At 33.8% G+C, this 21547-nt stretch overlaps 1 protein-coding gene across 3 annotated transcripts in view; it reads right to left on the minus strand.

The window, feature by feature from the left end:
- The window catches only part of LOC150101891 (bicaudal D-related protein homolog), a 240926-nt gene that overhangs the window by 140622 nt on the left and 78757 nt on the right, over nt 1-21547 (minus strand). The gene's annotated exons all lie outside the window — the stretch shown is intronic.

A 21547-nucleotide genomic window follows, 5' to 3' on the forward strand; every position in this document is an offset into this window, starting at 1 on the left:
GGAGCACACAAAAAACAAACAGATGCAATTAATTCACCATATAAGAGTGTTTATTTCAGTAAACATCAATATTCGCTTTCACAATGGAGAAGGGGGGGGGGAATCAAGTATGACATGGGAGCAGTTTCCAGACCTCGTAATTTTTTGAAGGTTATTTTAGTTACGTAATGCACAAACCGGAGAAACAGTCTTTAGACTTGAGGCACGTTCAAGCTTAAAATGATCCTCTCTGTGTGACCTAAATACTCAAGCTATGAATCATGTCTATTCACTGTTGTGTGCAGTTCAGTTCGCGAAAGAGGAAATATTCAATCCCTCAGTAGAAACGAACATTACTTTTCGCCTTTTAATTGCAATTCATCGCTTTGTTGATTACGTGATACACTTGAGTTAAGCAATGCAAGAATGATGACAACATCGCAATGCTTCACAATTTATTAAAATTGTCTAAGAAGAGTAAGAATGATATGGTCTGTGTGTTGCTGGCAACAAAAAGTGAAAAAAAAAACAAAAAAAGGAAACGATTTCACACTTGAAATGAATGAAAATTATTCATTATTATTCGTAACATAAATACGTATGGGCATTATTATTATTATTATTATTATTATTATTATTATTATTAAATAGAGAGATAAATGTTAAAATAATTATCCTACTTTGCTTAGAAATCCCATATTACATGATGCGATATCAAATCACGCTACAGGATCCATCGTCGACACTGCGCCATCTACTATCCAGGACATAGTATTTTAGTACGAAATATTAATTATTGTATAATAATTATAAAGAACCAAAATAAAATAAAGGCATACTTTTGTAAGCTTTATTTGGAACTGCCAGCATATTCACGAATTAATTTACTTGGATTAAAAAAAATAAATCTTCTGCCCATCTCCTCCTGGGTCTTCCTCTTGGTCGGTTTCCCTTTGGTTTATATTGCGAGGCAATATTCGGCCATCTGTTTTCATTCATTCTTTCTACATGCTTCTTTCAGTTCTTTCTATAGTTCGTGATGACTTCTGTTATGTTAATTATGCTTCTTTCAGTTCTTTCTACATGCTTCTTTCAGTTCTTTCTATAGTTCGTGATGACTTCTGTTATGTTAATTATGGATAATTGTTTTCTTATTTTTTCATTTCTTGTCTTGTCTATTCTTTAATAACCTGCGAGTTGTCTTAGGAACTTCATTTCTGCAGCTTCCAGTTGTCTTTTATCTCGTTCTCCCCAAGTTAATGTTTCAGAATTGGTTGGTTTGGCTATTGTTTTATATAGTTTTATTTCGTTGTTCTAGACTATTGTGTTTGTTTGTTCAATACGTGTAGATTTTTCTGTAATTGGTCTTAATTTTCACAAAAATAACTTGATCGTCAACATACAAAAGGCTGGTAAATTCTTTATTTCCTATTTTAATTTCTATGGTTTTGTTTTTCCTCCACTCTCTTGAAATTTTTTCCATATAAGTAAGCAAACAGACAAATAAGTCAAGTTGCGCCTGCAAGTGTTGCAAGTCTAGCTGACCCTACACGTAGTGCAAAACCAAGGTAACTCATGGTAAAAGTAGAATAAGCTCTGATCACTAATCTTAATATTTACCCTTAATGCAAAGCACATCTCCAGGAGGAGATGTATGATGCTTTGTATTAAAGGCAAGGGGCCACTACCCAGACCGGTTATATATATATATATATATATATATATATATATGTATGTATATATATATATATATATATATATATATATATATATATATATATATATATATATATATATATATATATATGTATGTATATATATATATATATATATATATATATATATATATATATATATATATATATATATATATATATATATATATATATATATATATATATATATATATATATATATATTTAAAATTATTAACTGACTTAAACACCGAGAAAAAATACAAGAGATTTAATAAGGTTTCACTACTAGTTTCATCGGAAATGCCGACTTCGTCAGGTGAATACAATACCATGGAGAAAACAACATCTTAAAAATATATTGTACTTTAGACAAAACAGAGTTTAGAACAAGTAGTAGTGTTTGAAATTGAGTCCGGGCGTTAGTTCTGGCGTGAAGCACTGTGCGTGTGAATGATATCATGAGTCCGCCAAAACTGGATTACAGCGCTATGTGAATCGGGCAGGCTGTAACTGAGATTGCTGTGTAGATGGGTAGAGTCTACAGCTATCTCTTTGGATTCCAAGATACGTCTTTCTAATTCATCGCAGCATTTATGGATGTTTGAAGTTGAGTTCCAGTCTATCTGATGTTGTTGTCCTTCAACATTAGTACTGGCCGAGAATAAACCTGGCTGTATAGGGCACACGGACTCTGTTATAAGAAATGTCACATTGGTGTTCTTCTAATCGGAGAGAGAGATGGACTTTTCTGTCTACCCATTATATTGTTTGCCGCAACTGCAAATGATTTTATATATTCCTGGGAACTGAAGAAGGTTGTGTTTTACTTTAGGTTGACTGAGGTAACATCGGAGTTTTGGAAAGGTGGAGAAATATGTTTTAACATTAAATTTCTTCAGGATTTTCGCTAGTTTAGGAGAAAGAGAACTTATATACGGTAAGGAGATGTAGGCTGTTGGGCTTGAGTTATTTTCATTACTATGTTGATTACGTACATTAAGACGATTATAGATATTTTTAGGAGAGTAACCGTTATTTAAGAAAGTCCTTTTGAGGTAACTAAGTTCTTGTTGAAGTTCCTCTTCTTCTGACAACAAGGATCTATCCCGATGAGCTAGTGTGGAAATAATTCCTAATTTCTGAGAGGGGGGGGGGGTAGTGGTGAGACGAAGCATGTAGGTATGTATCGGTGTGTGTGTTGGCTTTCTAAAGATAGACATCTTGAGACCATCCGTTGTTCTAGTAAGTTTTATATCTAGAAAAGCTAAACACCATTAACTTCTGGTTCGGATGTGAATTTTATATTTTGATGAAAATTATTTAAATGATCCAGAAAGGTTTGTAAGTTTTCTGGGCCGGGCTCCCAAATTAGGAAAATATCTTCTATGTAACGTAGCCAGATTTTAGGTTTCAGTGTCATTGAGGAAATGGCCTTTTCCTCAAAATCTCCCAGAAAAACGGCTAGAACCGGAGAAAAATTTCTCCGGTTCTAGCCGTTGTCTCCGGCTAGAACCGGAGACAACGCGTCTCCGGTGCTTCTGTTGATTTAATCGTATGCTCGTATGCATCAACATAGTGGATTTGTTGTGGAACAAAGAGAAAATTCGCTTGCATAATTGACGAAGTGAAAACAATCATAATTATAAAAACTTGTTAAATAAATGAAGTGGGATGACTTTCACAAGTGTGTGTGTGTGTGTGTGTGTGTGTGTGTGTAAATCAAAAAACAATATTAGAAAAGATACATTCTTCTGAAAAATCATAAGATACGAAAACATCAGCCACTACAGCAAATTTAAAAGAAACAGAAACTGCTGGGATTTCAGTTGAGAAAAGCGGTTGTTGTTATCATCATCATCATCTATGGCAAGGCTAAATTTTGAAATATTTATGTATTTTTATAGAAAATTCACTTTATTATTTTCAAAAAAATAATGCCAGTTTATGTTTTGTTTTATTTACCAATTTAACCCTCAATTACTTATGACTGCTTAATTTGTTGCTGCTACAAACACACGACATTACGTGGATATAATGTAACAGGCCACATAGGAGGCATTTTTAAATACCCAGTTTTTAAATTTGCATTAATGATTTTTATAGTCAAAATGGGACTTTTACTTGTTGAAATTTGTTTAGGAAATCTTAAATTCTTCTCCTCAACAGTTGATGTCCCATTTTTTTTTTAAATTATGGGTATTCTACATGTAGAGCAATGACGTCATAGCTGATAGAGAAGCAATAGCAAATTAAATACGTTATCTAACGCCTTTTATTCTCCAAAGAGAGTACGCCAGGCATCGTTAGCCCTAAATTTCTAAAGATCAGTGGGCAACCATATATTATCAACCTGAGCCATCATTTGATAGCTGGCCCAAACTATCAATGATTTCATAGGCATCTGAAGAGTAGTATAGCAGATAATTGTCGACTTACTGTCACCCATAATATTAAACTATATATTATTGTCTGAAATGTCAATAATATATAGTTTTATGATCGTTTTTTTTTTTTTTTTTTTTTGACTAGCAGGGCTAAAAATTCGAGTTTCCGACAGGAAAAACCGACAATGCCAAAGATTGAATAACTCGCGAAAAAGGCCGAAAAACGTTCCTATAATCGTCGATTAGAATATACTTATAACAGTCTTTCTAGTAGTAGTCTTGCACTATAGAGCTCCAGAGGAATTCATAAGAAAATGAACGATTTTTTTCTTAACTTCGTATGATGAAATGATGTCTCAAAAATGTTTGAGGCCAATGGAGAATTTTTGTTAAGTGCTTTAAATATTTAGATATTTAAATTAAACTGAAATTTTGTAATAATTCATTTTTTTGTTGTTGCTGTTATTATTATTATTATTATTATTATTATTATTATTATTATTATTATGAGGATGATGATCGTAACTTCCTGGAGTCCAAGATTCGTCGTCATTATGAGAAAATTCTAGTCTGTAAGTTTTTAAAATTTATTATCTCGATAATAAATTCTAGAAATCTAAATAATTATGAGTTTTCAAATTAGTATTGGTAACAAAGAACTGAATGCCAGGAATTATTATGAATTCTAGAAGTTGCAAGGACAGATCCTATCATTAGATATTTGTAGTGAAGTATCAAGAATACACTTTGGTTTATCACTAGGATTTTTTTTTTTTTTTTGGAAAGCTACTGTTCCATTCCACATATGATTATTCAAAGCAAATATTTGTGTTGTTTTGCGATAATATTCGCATTGCTAGATCGGTAGATATGAAATAATATCTTATAGATAGAATAGATTTTAGAACTTCTTTCTGGGCTTAATTTCTATCAGTTCCGAGTTGGCAGATCTATGGCACAACGAAATGGAGATTTTATTTTTCTCTGAAACCTAGATTTTTGATCCTACAACTCAGATTTAGGGACATATAGCGGAAGTCATATTCTCGTGCGCTTTCATCTATGCGTGCTTGGCCAGATATCTCACTAATCTTACCGCACAAAATGTTTGGTTTGGTCTGTCTGTTTGATATTATAAGCCTCAACTTAAGACTATGTCAGTGTATTATGTCTGTATGTTCTTCTTCCTGGTTTGCATATTTTGCAAGTGAAACATCCAAACCCTTCAGCCAAGTCATGAAATGGGCTAAGCTGCCTTCAGTTGATGATGAAGGTAGATGGTTATCTGGTTATCAAGTGATGTTCAAAACGTCAAAAATCAAAAATTTCCGCCAACTCTGTAATATCGTATTTTTTAAAATAATTTAATCATTTATTTTTACTTAAGCAAGCTGATAGGTGCTAAACAAGTAATCATCATGGGCGACTTTAATTATCCTAACGTTCATTGGGTAGTGGTGAAATTTCATGTGAAGAATGAAACTGAATTTATTGAGCTGTTGAGAGGAAACTTCCTCAAGTAGGATGTAACAGAAGGAACTCGAGGTGAAAGAGTGTTAGATCTGATTATAGCGTCAAAACGGGGGGAGGGGGTTCAGTTAAAGACGCTCACAAACATCTGTGCTACGATAGAATTAAATATTTCATCATTTTTGATCATACATCACTCCATTTTACTATTGGTGTATGATCGGTGTATAAACATCGATCATACACCAATAGCAAAATGGAGCTGTGTAAGAACAGACAGTGTAGATACTGAGCAATGGCCATATCATACAACGTGGAGCAATTTTAGCACATTTTTAATGTAATTCATCAGAAGAGAAAACATTGCAGCATGTATTTGTTAATCTATCAATTTTCTCTGGAACTAAAAATAATATAAATATGACACACATTTTTTTAAAAAAAATATTGTATTAATGTTATTTAATAAACATCGATCATACACCACTCCATTTTGCTATTGGTGTATGATCTGTGTATAAACATCGATCATACACCAATAGCAAAATGGAGCTGTGTAAGAACAGACAGAGTAGATACTGAGCAATGGCCATATCATACAATGTGGAGCAATTTTAGCACATTTTTAATGTATTAATTCATCAGAAGAGAAAACATTGCAACATGTATTTGTTAATCTATCAATTTTCCGGAATGAATATAAAAGAGATTTACTGCAGCAATCTCTACATTTCATGATGCAGTAATTGTTCTTGGATGAAGGGATGGGATCTTATTCCATGATAATGCTGCAGTCACAAAAAGTGTGGAACTACCGGTTGGTTTCTGGAGCATAAAAATTAACTTATCCTACTCCAATGGGTTTGTAATCATGTAAAGAATTTGTAAAACTTTCTGAAAAACTGCGTAGGCCAGCAGTTTCCACTTCCATTAAACCTTATAAAATTGATGGACTTTCCCATGGAAGTTTTATGGAGAATCAGAGCAATATATTCTTAGCGAATATTTAAATACTTTGGTTTATTCTATATATCATTGCATTCATGCAATCCCAAAAAGAGTGAGAGAGAGTATTCTATTATGGCATTATACTGTATTGCTGTGTTTTTTCAACACACACACACACACACACACACACACACACACACACACACACACACACACACACACACACACACACACACACACACACACACACACACACACATATACTGTGAGCTCCGTAACTCAGTCGATATCCATGACGTCCTTTAGTTCGAAAACTTGAGTCTGAATTATGTCTAGGACGCGAAGAATCATTAGCTTTTTCAAATGAAGGTGAGTCCCATAAGGAAGTGGATGATTGTCGTATCCCAAACAAGCCTGCAGGTAACATGAATGAACAGAATATCAAGTTTCATATTGGACATAGTCGAATGTGTATTATAAGAACATTGTTCAGAAAGCTTCCGTCACACAACACACACACACGCAAATATATGTGTGTGTGGGTTGCAGTTTGAAAAATATAAAAAAAAAAAAAAAAAAATACACACACATATTTGTCTGTGTGTGTTTTATTTATTTTATTTTATTTTTTAATTCTTATTTGTTCTTTAGGTTCTCCAAAATAAAACCTTTCAGGGAAGAACAGAGAAAAACACAGACATACAGACATGAGAATTTTGTGTGTGTGTGTGTGTGTGTGTGTGTGTGTGTGTGTGTGTGTGTGTGTGTGTGTGTGTGTGTGTGTGTGTGTGTGTGTGTGTGTGTGTGTGTGTGTGTGTGTGTTGCAGTTTGAAAAATATGAGACTACTCATAAATTCTCAAAGACATTATGCGAAAAAGTTTTGAATATCAATGAGCACTATTTGATCGGTTTCAAGTATCCAACTGTAATGCATGACATTCATAGTATGTCAATAGATCAATTAATAATTTAATATATGACGTAAATAGAATATTATTCAGACCATAATGCACAGTTTATACTGAAGTTGTAAGTATGCAGTGACAATTTGAGAAATAAATAGAGAAAGATAGTTTGATGTAAAATATATGTATTACATTATGAAGAAAAGTGGCATAAAACCTGTTATCAGAATTGGAGATATTTAACTTCGATCTTTACTTTATGCAAATAATATTATACGCCTGAATAAATTAACTACAAGCCTTTAAGAGTGCTTTGCTTTTTTTACTTTTATTTGTTATTTAGGTTCTTCAAAATAAAACATTTCAGCGAAGAATAGAGAAAAACACAGACATAAGAATTTAAAGTACAGTTAGGGGAGTGAACAGATAGCATCGATGACAAAATCCTATTAAAAATGAAGATATTAGAAAGTAATTTCAAATCAGTAATATTCATGTACGAGCAGAGCTAATGTAAAGTTTAGGATCACTTAAACAGAATGGAAAAAGAAAGATAAGCAAACAGATTTAAGTGTTTCTGAACTTCGTTTCTGAACTCAAAGAAGAGTTCAGAAACGAAGGGCAAGATTTAGATGGAGTAATGGTAATGCATTTAATAGTGCCTCCGGCACCAAAATATAAGATCTGACAATATTGGGCCATTAATAAATCACAGATTAATTTGAAAGAAAATTATTGATAAGACACTAGTAATAATTTAAACTTAAGTACTTGTGTGCAAACTTCATTATGTAAATAACGGCCACTTTGTTAGAATCCCAGTCCGGGAATCGATTTCTGTGTACGTCTTTAGGTGCTAGATGAATTTCATCATCCTGGAGTGAAACTATCGGCTTGCTTATTAGGAACCTGAAGTAAGTTGAAAAAAAAAATTCCATCATTGGTCTTTATTATTATTATTATTATTACGTGACACCTCCATGGAGTCCAAGGACTCATCGCGGGAGGGCACTCTACTCTGCCTCGCTAAATACATTTCACGCTCTCCACTACTACTACTTAATTCTCCTAATACGACGCTACTACCGTCAACAGTATTTTTTGTTTGCAAATTGTATGTGTTCTGAAGGCCAATATGTCTGTACGCGGGATGAAAAACCCGAGTTTACGGGGGAAAAAACTCTGCTCTCTCGGTATGAGATCGGCTAACTCACCTTTAATTGAAAAATCCATATAAAGATTCCATATAATCATTGATCTTTAGAGCAGGTTTTTCTTGATTATCTCTCTCTCTCTCGGATCTCCTCATGTCTGAGGACTCGTGACCTTACATCATCACGAAGGTTATCATGGGATAATAGTAGAGTGGTTTCCCGTTGCCTTCTCTACTGCAGTATCCTGGCCAGAGAGAGAGAGAGAGAGAGAGATTAATCGTTCGTCATAGCCCAAGGTTATCACGTTTGAGCCAAGTCAGTCCTCTGGATCTCCCCCTCATATAGCATGTATACTACAAGAGGTTACAACTAGTAGCGCTGCTGCCCACTACTAGATATGTTAGTGGTTAGGATGAAAAGCCAAAACGGCTATTTTTTTCTGGCGAGGTTGATATAAGTTAAGGGGATAAAAATCCCTTATTGTCTTTCAGCCAGTAAGCGAAACTAAGATCGAAAACTACGATCTGTAACGTTTCATGCCGACGAACTGTCAGCGTATCCAAGCGTAAGTGACCACTTGGTAGTGCCACACCACGGCAACTCGTTGCAAAGGTGGAGCAAGATCCCTCACTGTTCTTGATACGAGTTGCCGTGGTGTGGCACTACCAAGTGGTCACTTACGCTTGGATACGCTGACAGTTCGTCGGCATGAAACGTTACAGATCGTAGTTTTCGATCTTAGTTTCGCTTACTGGCTGAAAAACAATAAGGGATTTTTATCCCCTTAACTTATGTTAGTGGTTAGTTGGAAGAGGAGGAAACACCCCTAGCCCTAGAATACTCTAGTAGCTTCGGGGAGAATGGAGGATCTCCTCCTAGGGTTAGTAAGAGAGACAAGAGATAGATAGAAAGCTGAAAGTAAAGAACCTTCGTTAGGAGGAATGTTAGTATGATGGTAGAAGCAATGAGTGGTTCTTGATTATAAGCCTCGGCAAATTCATAGTATTCATGTATTCTGGTTTACAACCATTTGTCTGTGAGATTCATATCAAAAATTTGAAAGAAAAAAAAGTATTTTGTCATTTGCGTGATTAATATGGTTGTCCAATGTAATGATTTTTCATTTGATATTCGACTTGTTGATAAACTATCCCCCCCCCCGCCATAAGTGACAAACGATTCGAAATTATATTAATACCGACTCCCCCATCTGTACATGAATGAAATTTAATACAATATGTATCAAGTCATTTCAATTTTGGTATCAATGAGGCAATTTTAATGGCAAAAATAAACAAAACATAAAATAAAATAAAACAAAAAAATAAATAAGTTTATAGTTGTTACAATGAATGCTGTCACTATCCAAGAATGTGATTACAAAATACACCATTTGATGATTGTTTACAAAATTATTTCCTTATTTTTTTTTTCTCCATCGTTCAGTCACTGATGGTGATATGTAGAGTGTGCAATACTGCACACACATCAGATTTTTCTTAGTGTACAAATTCCACGAGGTTCGATTAACAGATTAACGTCTCATTTTGTTGTTGTTTTTGCTTAGAATTTGTGTGTGTGTGTGTGTGGTAATGCATGGTGTCGGTATCTTTAAGTGCTTTGTCATTCGTATGAGGGGGGGGGGATGCTTCTTTTGAGAAATCAGAACAGTAAGAATTCCCTTTGAACTCCTCTGGTCACCAAGTTCGAATTTCTTGTAGGATGTAGCAGGAACTTTTCTGTGTTTTCACTTAGCCTGAGTTCGGTCTCAGACGGAGGTCACATGATTTTGTTCTGAAAACTTCCTGACATAACTTTACTAGAAGATAATTGCAAACAACCCAGTCAAAAAAAAAAAAAAAAACCTTACGATTTGGCATCGTGGAGATATCTATTCCTTTCTCTAACCCTTGTCTATTAAACGACGTATTCTCCTTACTTTTTTTTAACTAAGATACACTAATGAAATAACTATTCATGGTAATAGCAGGAGCCTCCGTAGCTCAGTCGGTACAGACGAAGCCCTATGGTCGAATAACCTGGGTTCGATTCCTGTTTATCTGGTCTCTTTCGACTAAAGGTGAGTTAACCGGTTAAGAAATCAGAACAGTAAGAATTCCCTTTTAATTCCTTTGTTCACCAAGTTCGAATTTCTTGTAGGATATAGCACTAACTTTTCTGCGTTTTCACTTAGTCTGAGTTCGGTCTCAGACGGAGGTCACATGATTTTTTCATCCATCAAAACAGGCTAACCGGTCCCGTGAACACACACGGCTACAGTCATAAATGTCAATACTACGGCAAGGAAGGCATGGGAAACCACCTTGCTCACAATCATTTACCTAGCATGGTAGCATATAGCTACCCCCACCAGCCGTATGGCTGAGGGAATAGGATAGGATAGGTAGTAGCAGAATATGCAGTGCGTGTCATCCAAGGACTCGTGACCCTGAATTTCTCTTCTCTGGTATGTTATGACAGTACACTTGAACTTTTCACCCAAACTATTTCGCTTTTTTTTTTTATTTAAATAATGCAGCTATATATCGTTCAATTATGAAATTAATTAATGTGTGTGATTTCAGTGCAATATCCCCCCCCCCTCTGTAAACCAAAATCTTTATATCCTATACAATTTCGTATAATGATATTATTTAAAATAATTTGTTACTCATCAGTGTCAAGATAAAAAGAAAATAAACTTGAACAACGTGACGTAACAGCATGACGTAATAGGTTAAGTGCAATGAAGCATGTTTTAACCTTTGCATCTGATAACAGCTGATACAACAATTAGTCATGTTATGTAAGTAAGCAAATAAGATACCTATTTACGTGTAAGCTAGACGTTGGATACCACATGATGACAGAATAAATAACGTGAGGTGGAAATTAAGGTAATACGATAACAATCACGATTCCTTCAGAATGGAGAGGATGATAATGAAAACCTCTTTTATCACAGTTTTGATTGAAGTGTATTATAATGTTGGTAAATTTACCAAAAGATGCCGGATCGTTTAACAGTTATTGTTTTTTTAATAAAGAAAAAAAAAAGCAGCAGATACATATGCCACCTGGCGAATTATTCTAACGACAAGAATTAAAATAAAACGCAGACGACTGAATTTTTTTATACATCAAAACTAAATTATTATGTAGGCCAAAGCAGAAAAATATTCAAGAACTGTAATTGAGTTTAAATAATGCAGTTATTTCAGGATATCAACAGATAAAAAGAAAGAAAAAAATAGCCACCATTGTTCCAAAATTTAATTTATAATGTAATCCGTCATATTGTACTAAAAAAAAACTTCATAAAATCTAATTGAAAATGCAATGAAGAACTGATTTTGGTGAAAAACTACCCATGTTTCATGGAAAATTCTTGGAATTTTTAAATATCTTTAAAAATTTGTTCAAGACAACACTTTCTCTGGTGTTACTATAATCATCTTTTTGCATTTATCTGATCTTCAACTGCTAGAATTCTATTATTGTCTAACTGGTATAAAAGTTCCAGGTTATGTTAAGTCAAAATAGGTTCAATTTGTTCATGATACTGGTTATATTACGATTATGGTAGTTTATTGATTAGATATTTATCACGGTTTTGTAATAGCTTTTATAGACAGATTTTTTTTTCCTTCAAGAGGAGGCACACATATATTTCCGTTATTATTAAATTGCTGTGAAAATACTATTACTTTAAAATATTATTTGAATAAATAATATACTGTGTTATTCAAAATTTGCATGTATGATCGGGTCGTTATTTATAGACCTGAATAAATAAAATTGAAATAAATCAAATAAAAAGGGCGTAATTTGAATAGTTGCGCATGCCATCAAACGGTGTTGCAATAATATCCCGAGCCATATTTACCTTTGCAATCAGACTATGACATTGAGGCCACTGATGTGAGGAACGTTTCTTAGAGGGGGTAATCACACAAAACCTAATGCAGATAAATACATAGCTTTTGCACGACAGGCTACAACCTACTTTTCATGGTCGGATAATTTTATTTTTTTGTTATTTTTTTTAACGACGCATAACCTTGGTCAAGTAATATACGAAAAATATAAAAACACTTAACAGACGACAGAAGAATAAGAAGAATCAATTGCATACACATACTTTGCTAGATGTCGCTTCGCAACTTATTTTCGCTAAAACTGTAGTAAAGGAAAAATAAAATACCAAACAGAATTCAAAAATTATTAAATTTTATTGTCGATGATGCGTGTCGTTAAAAAAAACCACGCAAACAAATAAAAAAAGAAAGAAAAGAAGTTGGATTTGTTAATTTCATTATATTTAGGTGACCAAGATGGTGTCAGGCGTATGGAATGCTTTAATAGGCATAGAGTGAAGGTTTGTGGGTTAAAACTTGGTTGGCGGACGGAGGAGAAGGGGGGGGGGGGATATGATCGAAACATATAAGTTGCTTAATGGGGTTCCATACAGCAGACCACAGAAATTTTTTCAATACATGGCAAGAAGGGGAAAGAACAAGGTGGCTGAGTAAAAGTGTTAGCGTGGACTAGATTTTTTGCTTAAAGGGTAATGAACGAGTGTAGATTGCGGAGATGATGGTGAGTGCATTGGCAATGAATGATTTTTTGGAAAGGTATGATAAGTATTGTGTGAATAATGATGTTAGTGTGAGCCTCCAAAGATTAGTCTTGGAACTCTTTGGAGATGACTGGTTAATAATAATAATAATAATAATAATAATAATAATAATAATAATAATAATAAATTGCGTTTCACAATATATTCAGAATTTCTAAAATCTTTGGAGATTTTTCTTTTTTCGCAAAATTGAACGTAATAGGTTTCTAAACGATATATATATATATATATATATATATTTCAAAAAATAGATTTAATGACTCCAAGACCGAGATAACATATAAAGATTTTAATGATAAATACTACTAGTTTCGGCATATAGCAGCCTTCTTCAGGTATTTATAAAGGAAAGGAATACTAATAAACATTGAATTATTTAAATAAACAAACTGGAAATTACAGGTACAAATTGCCTCACATAATCGATACATAAAAACGTTGTATTTTTCAAGTTGTTCCAACTGGCGTGCCATTGTTTGTTGCAATTGTGCGTGCAAGTTCACGTGAACGCCAATATTGAATAACTGCAGCATGGCTATCTGGGATGTTATAACTTAAATTATTATTTAAGTGGACCGGGTTCAGTAGGATTTCCCTTGATTCTACGATTTTTCTTTCAAACTCATCTTCACAGCGAAAAATATTTTCTGATCTATTCCAGCATACAGAGTGGCTTTGTTGGTCATCATTAGGATTATTTGAAAAAAGAACATGACTGGATAACGCAGTTGCATGAGATCTTTTGTATGAGATGTCTCTCTTATGCTCTTCTATGCGTTGTTCAATAGCTTTGTTAGTTTGACCAAAGTATGGGATATTGCAATCACACCACAATTTATATACTCCAGGGTACTTAAGGTTGTGATGAGTAGGTTTTGGATGGCTGATTAGAGAGCGGATTTTTGGAAGTGTGGTGAAGAAGGTCCTGATATTATATTTTTTAAGGACTTTAGCTATTTTCTTAGAGACTGTGCTAATGTATGGAATAGAGATGCTACCTTTAAAATTAATAGTCTCTGTTGTGCACTGCTTAGGAGGGTTCAGAAGAAGTTTCTTAATTGTGTTTTCAGAGTATCCATTTTGTTTAAAAATAAGAGTGAGGTGATTCATTTCTTTTTGTAGTTCATCTTGTTTATTTAAGAGAGAACGTGCTCTGTGTCCTAAGGTAGATATAATTCCAAGTTTTTGTGGTGGAAAATGATGAGAAAGATTATGCAGATATCTATTGGTATGCGTAGGTTTTCTGTACATAGAGATTTTTAATCTTTCAGAGTATCGTGTAAGCATAACATCCAAAAAAGGTAAAGAGTTATTATTTTCTATATCAGCAGTAAATTTTATATTAGGATGTTGGATGTTTAGATGACGAAGAAAATCTGTGAGAGCTGTGTGCCCGTGATTCCAAATAATGAATATATCATCAACATATCTTTTCCAAACTTTTGGTTTAAATGAGAAGGAAGATATGGCTTTCTTTTCAAAGTCTTCAAGGAAGATGTTAGCTAGCACAGGGGACAAAGGGTTGCCCATTGCCAGGCCTTGTTTTTGTTGGTAAATGGAGTCCTTATATCTGAAGTAACCAGAATGAATGCAATGCTTTAATAAAGTGAACATTTTTTTGGATAATTTATCCTGTAGTAATGTAAGTACCTCGTCCGTAGGAACGTTAGTAAATAAAGATATAATGTCCAAACTAGCTAGAATATCATTATCATCGATGGGAATATCTTTAATATGAGAAACAAAATCTGTGGTGTTTTTGATGAAAGATGAAGATTTATTGGAGAAACACTTGAGGTACTTTGCTAAATATTTTGAAAGTTTATATGTAGGTGAATCAATTCCTTCCACAATTGGGCGAAGAGGGATGTTTTCTTTATGAATTTTTGGAACTCCATAGATGCGTGGGATAAGAGGATGTAGAGAGCGTAATGAGAGGCGAATATTATGAGGAAGTTCACTCGCAGTCTTTAACAAGTTGTTTGTACGGTTTTGTAATTCTCTTGTAGGATCTTCCTGAAGAATTGAATATATTGAACTATCTTCAAGTAATTGAAGCATTTTGTTGTGGTAATCTTCAGAGTTGAGGATGACCGTAGAGTTGCCTTTATCTGCAGGTAAAATAATAATGTTACTGTTCTGTTTTAGATTTTTTAGGGCTTTTGATATGTTATGTACCTAAAAGATATGTTGATGATATATTCATTATTTGGAATCACGGGCACACAGCTCTCACAGATTTTCTTCGTCATCTAAACATCCAACATCCTAATATAAAATTTACTGCTGATATAGAAAATAATAACTCTTTACCTTTTTTGGATGTTATGCTTACACGATACTCTGAAAGATTAAAAATCTCTATGTACAGAAAACCTACGCATACCAATAGATATCTGCATAATCTTTCTCATCATTTTCCACCACAAAAACTTGGAATTATATCTACCTTAGGACACAGAGCACGTTCTCTCTTAAATAAACAAGATGAACTACAAAAAGAAATGAATCACCTCACTCTTATTTTTAAACAAAATGGATACTCTGAAAACACAATTAAGAAACTTCTTCTGAACCCTCCTAAGCAGTGCACAACAGAGACTATTAATTTTAAAGGTAGCATCTCTATTCCATACATTAGCACAGTCTCTAAGAAAATAGCTAAAGTCCTTAAAAAATATAATATCAGGACCTTCTTCACCACACTTCCAAAAATCCGCTCTCTAATCAGCCATCCAAAACCTACTCATCACAACCTTAAGTACCCTGGAGTATATAAATTGTGGTGTGATTGCAATATCCCATACTTTGGTCAAACTAACAAAGCTATTGAACAACGCATAGAAGAGCATAAGAGAGACATCTCATACAAAAGATCTCATGCAACTGCGTTATCCAGTCATGTTCTTTTTTCAAATAATCCTAATGATGACCAACAAAGCCACTCTGTATGCTGGAATAGATCAGAAAATATTTTTCGCTGTGAAGATGAGTTTGAAAGAAAAATCGTAGAATCAAGGGAAATCCTACTGAACCCGGTCCACTTAAATAATAATTTAAGTTATAACATCCCAGATAGCCATGCTGCAGTTATTCAATATTGGCGTTCACGTGAACTTGCACGCACAATTGCAACAAACAATGGCACGCCAGTTGGAACAACTTGAAAAATACAACGTTTTTATGTATCGATTATGTGAGGCAATTTGTACCTGTAATTTCCAGTTTGTTTATTTAAATAATTCAATGTTTATTAGTATTCCTTTCCTTTATAAATACCTGAAGAAGGCTGCTATATGCCGAAACTAGTAGTATTTATCATTAAAATCTTTATATGTTATCTCGGTCTTGGAGTCATTAAATCTATTTTTTGAAATGTATAACAACCGAGTAAAAACTAATCGCCACATATATATATATATATATATATATATATATTATGCCAAAAAAAAAAAAGAGATAAATCTCGGATCACTTCCACACTAATTTTAAAATTAAAAAACTTTAATAATCCATGTAACATTCGGATTGTCGAAATGTATTCCATAAATGTTTTATGGAATATATCATTTGTATGTATTCCATAAATGTTTTTGTACGGCAAAAACTTATCCCATCGACATTTCATTTTGCTGATAATAATTTACGTTTTAAGTAGGTTGTAAGTGCACTTAAGCATTCATATGAAAATCAAATTAGTTTTGATGGCAGCTGTTGGTTTTCTACCATGACGAGAATCAAATGGTCTGGGAATTCTTCAAGTGAGAGACGGCGAGGTACAGCGTATGGTAATATTCTAGAAACTCTAGAAATTCTAGATATTCTAGAAACCTGGTCCTTTCAGTTATAAAAATTCCTAAAATTGAATTATTATTATTATCGCATTAACAAATAATTTCAGGGCTATTAGGAATGCCAGTGATTTGAATGTAAATTTAGAATTTTTGGGTTCAGGCAATTACTAATGTTATTATCTTACATTTAGGATCATCTTTAAACAATGACACAGTTTTGGGTAAGGAGCAGGTCTGGAAATTGTGACATTCCATGACAAGACGATATCTAAAATTATGCCAAATTATCAAGAAGTCAAAGCATCTTTGTGAAAGAGAAAAAAAAAATCCTTAACAAACAACAGAAATCCATCAAACCACCTCCGTAGATTAATATTGATCATTATGAGAGACTATTTCATGCACTACATTCCATTCATTAAATGCATTTTTGTCTGTAGACTGTACACGTGTGCTTCGACCAGTAGTATCTGTGTTGAGGGGGGAAAAAAGAGGTTCCAGACAGCGGTGAAAATCTTGTCATTTTCACATGAGACCACAGCCCTTTTATTTTTTTAATGTCATGTCACCCATGATATTATATTCTACGCATAAGCGTTAAAGTCCAGAAACCCTTCGCTTGAAACCAAACATGAAACTGCTAAATCAATTTGCGGTCTCCAATAAACAGGAAAACGGTCTCACACCGAGCCACGAAAATCGTCTCTCACCTAACGACTTTTAACAAAGATCCATGCTCCAGCGGAATTCGAAACTACAGCCTTGTTTTATGATTATAAAATATGAAAATATCGATATTATTACCTCTGAAATAAATTTAGAATGGATATTTTAAAGACAAAATTTTATATATTTACATATATTTTTTTTCTTTTCTTAATATGACATTTTTAATAAAGTGAGTTGAGGCGTGTTGAAAACTCGGCGACACACACATACAGTCAACAAATCTAAATGTAGTGAGTCGGAAGATCTGACAAGTTTAGAAAACGTCAGATAAATTTTAAAGAAATTGGTAATCTCCCTCTCCTTCCCGAAGCTAACAATTTAAAGCCCGAGCTGAATACTAATGAAATACGCAGTAAAACAGTTTAATAATAAGAATAAGAACACTAATAAAAGAACATTACGAGATTCATTACTGAGCAACCATTCAGTCATAAAGATAGCACGACAGATTTCAGACAGAAATACTTCAAAAACACTTATTATATGATTGTTTATGCTATACTAATAAACAATCTTTTGTGCATAACCATTTATCTTCACTGAAATTTAAGATGCAGAGTTCTCCTCCTCTTGTATATAAATGACCCGCTCTTACATCCTATTTCCAATTCTATCCATAGCTTTGCCGATGACGGTACACTCCATTCCTCCTTTTCATTTGACAAACCTTGTAGTGCTCAAGTATTAGAATCCTCAAGATCCACCACGACCAGTGGCCTGAAGTCCTATCTCCCAGATATATCACAATGGCGGGAAGGTCAACCTTGTAGACTTTAAAACTCAATCCTGTCTGATCTCTCGCATCCCTCCCTCTTACCTTCAATAATACTGAGATATTCAAAGACAGATTTCCCTTCTTGGACTGTTCTCAGAACAACTGTTCTACAGTTCTCAGTATATAGAAAACCAATTCATACTGGTAAGTACATTGATTCTAATACGCATCACCATTGTCAGAAATATGGTATCATCAAATCATTAGTCGACAGAACTCATAAAATATGTTCTACAGATTCTCTTCTAAACAAAGAACTGTTTATTATCAGAATTACCTTTATTACTAATGGTTATAATGCAAAAGCCACTGATGAAATAATCAATAATTATGGCCTATCTCAAGAAGAAATTACCAGATTTGTATTACGTATATTAAAGGACTTTCAGAAGACAAGCCTACTTCCACAGATTAACTTGCAAGTCTCTTTCCTGCCAGTTCACAAACTTAATACCTTCCTTATCTCACCTAAAGACAAATATCCTCCCCTTTCTTATTCTGGAATTTACAGAATCCGCTGCTCTTGTGGCTTATGTTATTATGGACAGACTAGTCGTTCTGCACAAATTCGTCTTGAAGAACATCAGGAATGCATTTCACTTAAAGAACTCAATAATAATAATAATAATAATTAGAAGCCAATGATATTCTCCACTTGAATGTTAAACAACAGGCGGCATCAGAATACATCAAAAGAGTTAGAAATATTCTGAAAACAAAACTAAATGAATTAAACACAATTAGAGAAATGAATTCTTGGGGTATACCAGTGATCCGATACACAGCTAGCATAATAGATTGGACAAAAGAAGACCTGGACAAATTGGAACGCAAAACTAGAAAACTGATGACTATGCATCATGCATTACATCCACGAAGTGATGTTGACCGGTTGTATCTACCGAGGAGAATAGATTGACGGGGTCTGTTGCAAGTCAGACAGACTGTGGAAAAAGAAGAAATTAGTTTAAGTAATTAAATGACAATAGCTCTGAGCCAATGCTTCAAGCAATTACACAAGAGGGCCTTCTAAAAGCAACAAGAAACAAATGCGATTACAAAAAGGAACAACAAAATAATCGATATGTGCGCTGGAAAAATAAACCCTTCCATGGCCAATTTCTTCGGGATATGGAGGACAAAATTGAAGTGAACAAGACGTGGCAATGGCTACAATACGGATACATTAAAAAAGAAACAGAAGAATTTATTCTAGCAGCTAAAGAATAGGCATTACAAACTAATGAGATGAAAGCAAAAATTTGGAACATCAATAATAACAGCAAATGCAGATTATGCAATTAGAAAGATGACACTGTAGAATATCTAATCAGTGCCTGCAGCAAGATAGCTCAAACTGATTATAAATACCGCTATGATCAAGTGTCCAAAATAATTCAGTGGCATGTATGCAAAAAAATATGGCTTTCCTTCTAATAACTGGTGGCAGCAAAAAATAGAGACTGTATTGGAAAACGAAACAGCAAAAATTCTCTGGGACTTTCGAATACAAACTGATCGGCATTTGGAACACAATAGACCCGACATTACAATTATCGAACATCGACAGGTTTGGATTATCATCGCAGTGCCCAGTGCTAATAAAATTAACAACAAATAACTGGAAAAAATTACTAAATATCGAGATCTGGCAATCGAAGTTGGCCGACTGTGGCTTAAACACACCAAAGTCATCCCAGTAGTTATCGGTGCATTAGATGCAACTTCAAAGAAACTATCCAACTATTTACAGCAATTAAACATCAACGAAGTGACCCCATATGAACTACAAAAAACAGCATTACTTGGAACAGTCCATATTTTACGACGCTACCTGACGGACTATTCTTAGATTTTTGGGATCTGAGTTGTTCTGTATCACCAGTCAAATTTTTGTTTACATGATATCTTGTTTTGACTGTGTATCAATTATGTGAATAAAATAATAATAATAATAATAATAATAATAATAATAATAATAATAATAATAATAATAATTAATGAAATAGAGCCAAAAGGCTTCACTTCGAGATGTTAAAATTGGCTCTTTATTTCATTAATTTATCTGTGCACCTTTTTGACAACTCGTACTGTAAAGTATTAAAGTTATTATCACTATATCTTGGTATTATTTGGTCTACCTACTCACCGATGAGACCTCAATAAAGGTTGAAACCGGTCTGGGTAGTGACCTATCTCTCTTAATGTAAAACAACATACATCTCCTAGGGGATGAGTTTTACATTAGGACAAATACTAAGAATAACGATCCTAGCTTTATCCACCTTTACAACGAGTTGCCCGGTATTGTACCACCCAGGTGTTTGCTCACGCTTGGACTCGCCGAACTTTTATAGTTTGCTATATTCGGCATGAAACTCTGATTTCTATCTTAGAGTTTTCTTATTCGGCTTTGAAATAATGTGGGATTAAATATCCCCTTAATTTAAATAATAATAATAATAATAATAATAATAATAATCATAAATTTTTTACATGTATACACAAATACAAGTGCGTGACAAACACCGAACATGCAAATACAAATACTGCAAGACATGAATAAACAGACAACGGATTCAGTTTATAATTTGCCACTATAAGTCACTAACAATAATGATCATTAGTTGCCACTAATGAACCCAAGTACAGAACAGTCAACTCAGTAGAGAATGCCCTGGAGCTATTTACAGTATAACACGGTGCAAGCAATGATAACGGTTTGTGCGTTCACAGAAAGTAGCATCAGCAGTGACAAAAAAAAAAAAAAAAAAAGGAAAAGCAAAGAAGGAAAGATTTTTTGACTGTTCATTCTTGAGAAGTTGAAGTGACAAGTACAATAAAAACGGAGGACTATTATAAAGTTGTCTAAACTGGTTTCCTCTTGGACTTTCTTCTATGACAGCGAATGCTTATTTTGAGTAGCATGGTGTTTATTTTAAGTAACACGTGCTTATTTTTTAGCTTGCTTAATATCTCCAGCTCATCTTTCCCTAAGTATTAAACTTAATGGTCTTTTAACAGCCAAGTCTTATTTTTTAAAGCTAATTTTAGGTTTATAAAATAAGAAAA

This window comes from Typopeltis vanoorti, chromosome 11 (genome assembly GCF_054136105.1).
Source record: "Typopeltis vanoorti isolate ZY-2024b chromosome 11, IOZ_Tvanoo_1.0, whole genome shotgun sequence".
Classification (NCBI taxonomy): domain Eukaryota; kingdom Metazoa; phylum Arthropoda; class Arachnida; order Uropygi; family Thelyphonidae; genus Typopeltis; species Typopeltis vanoorti.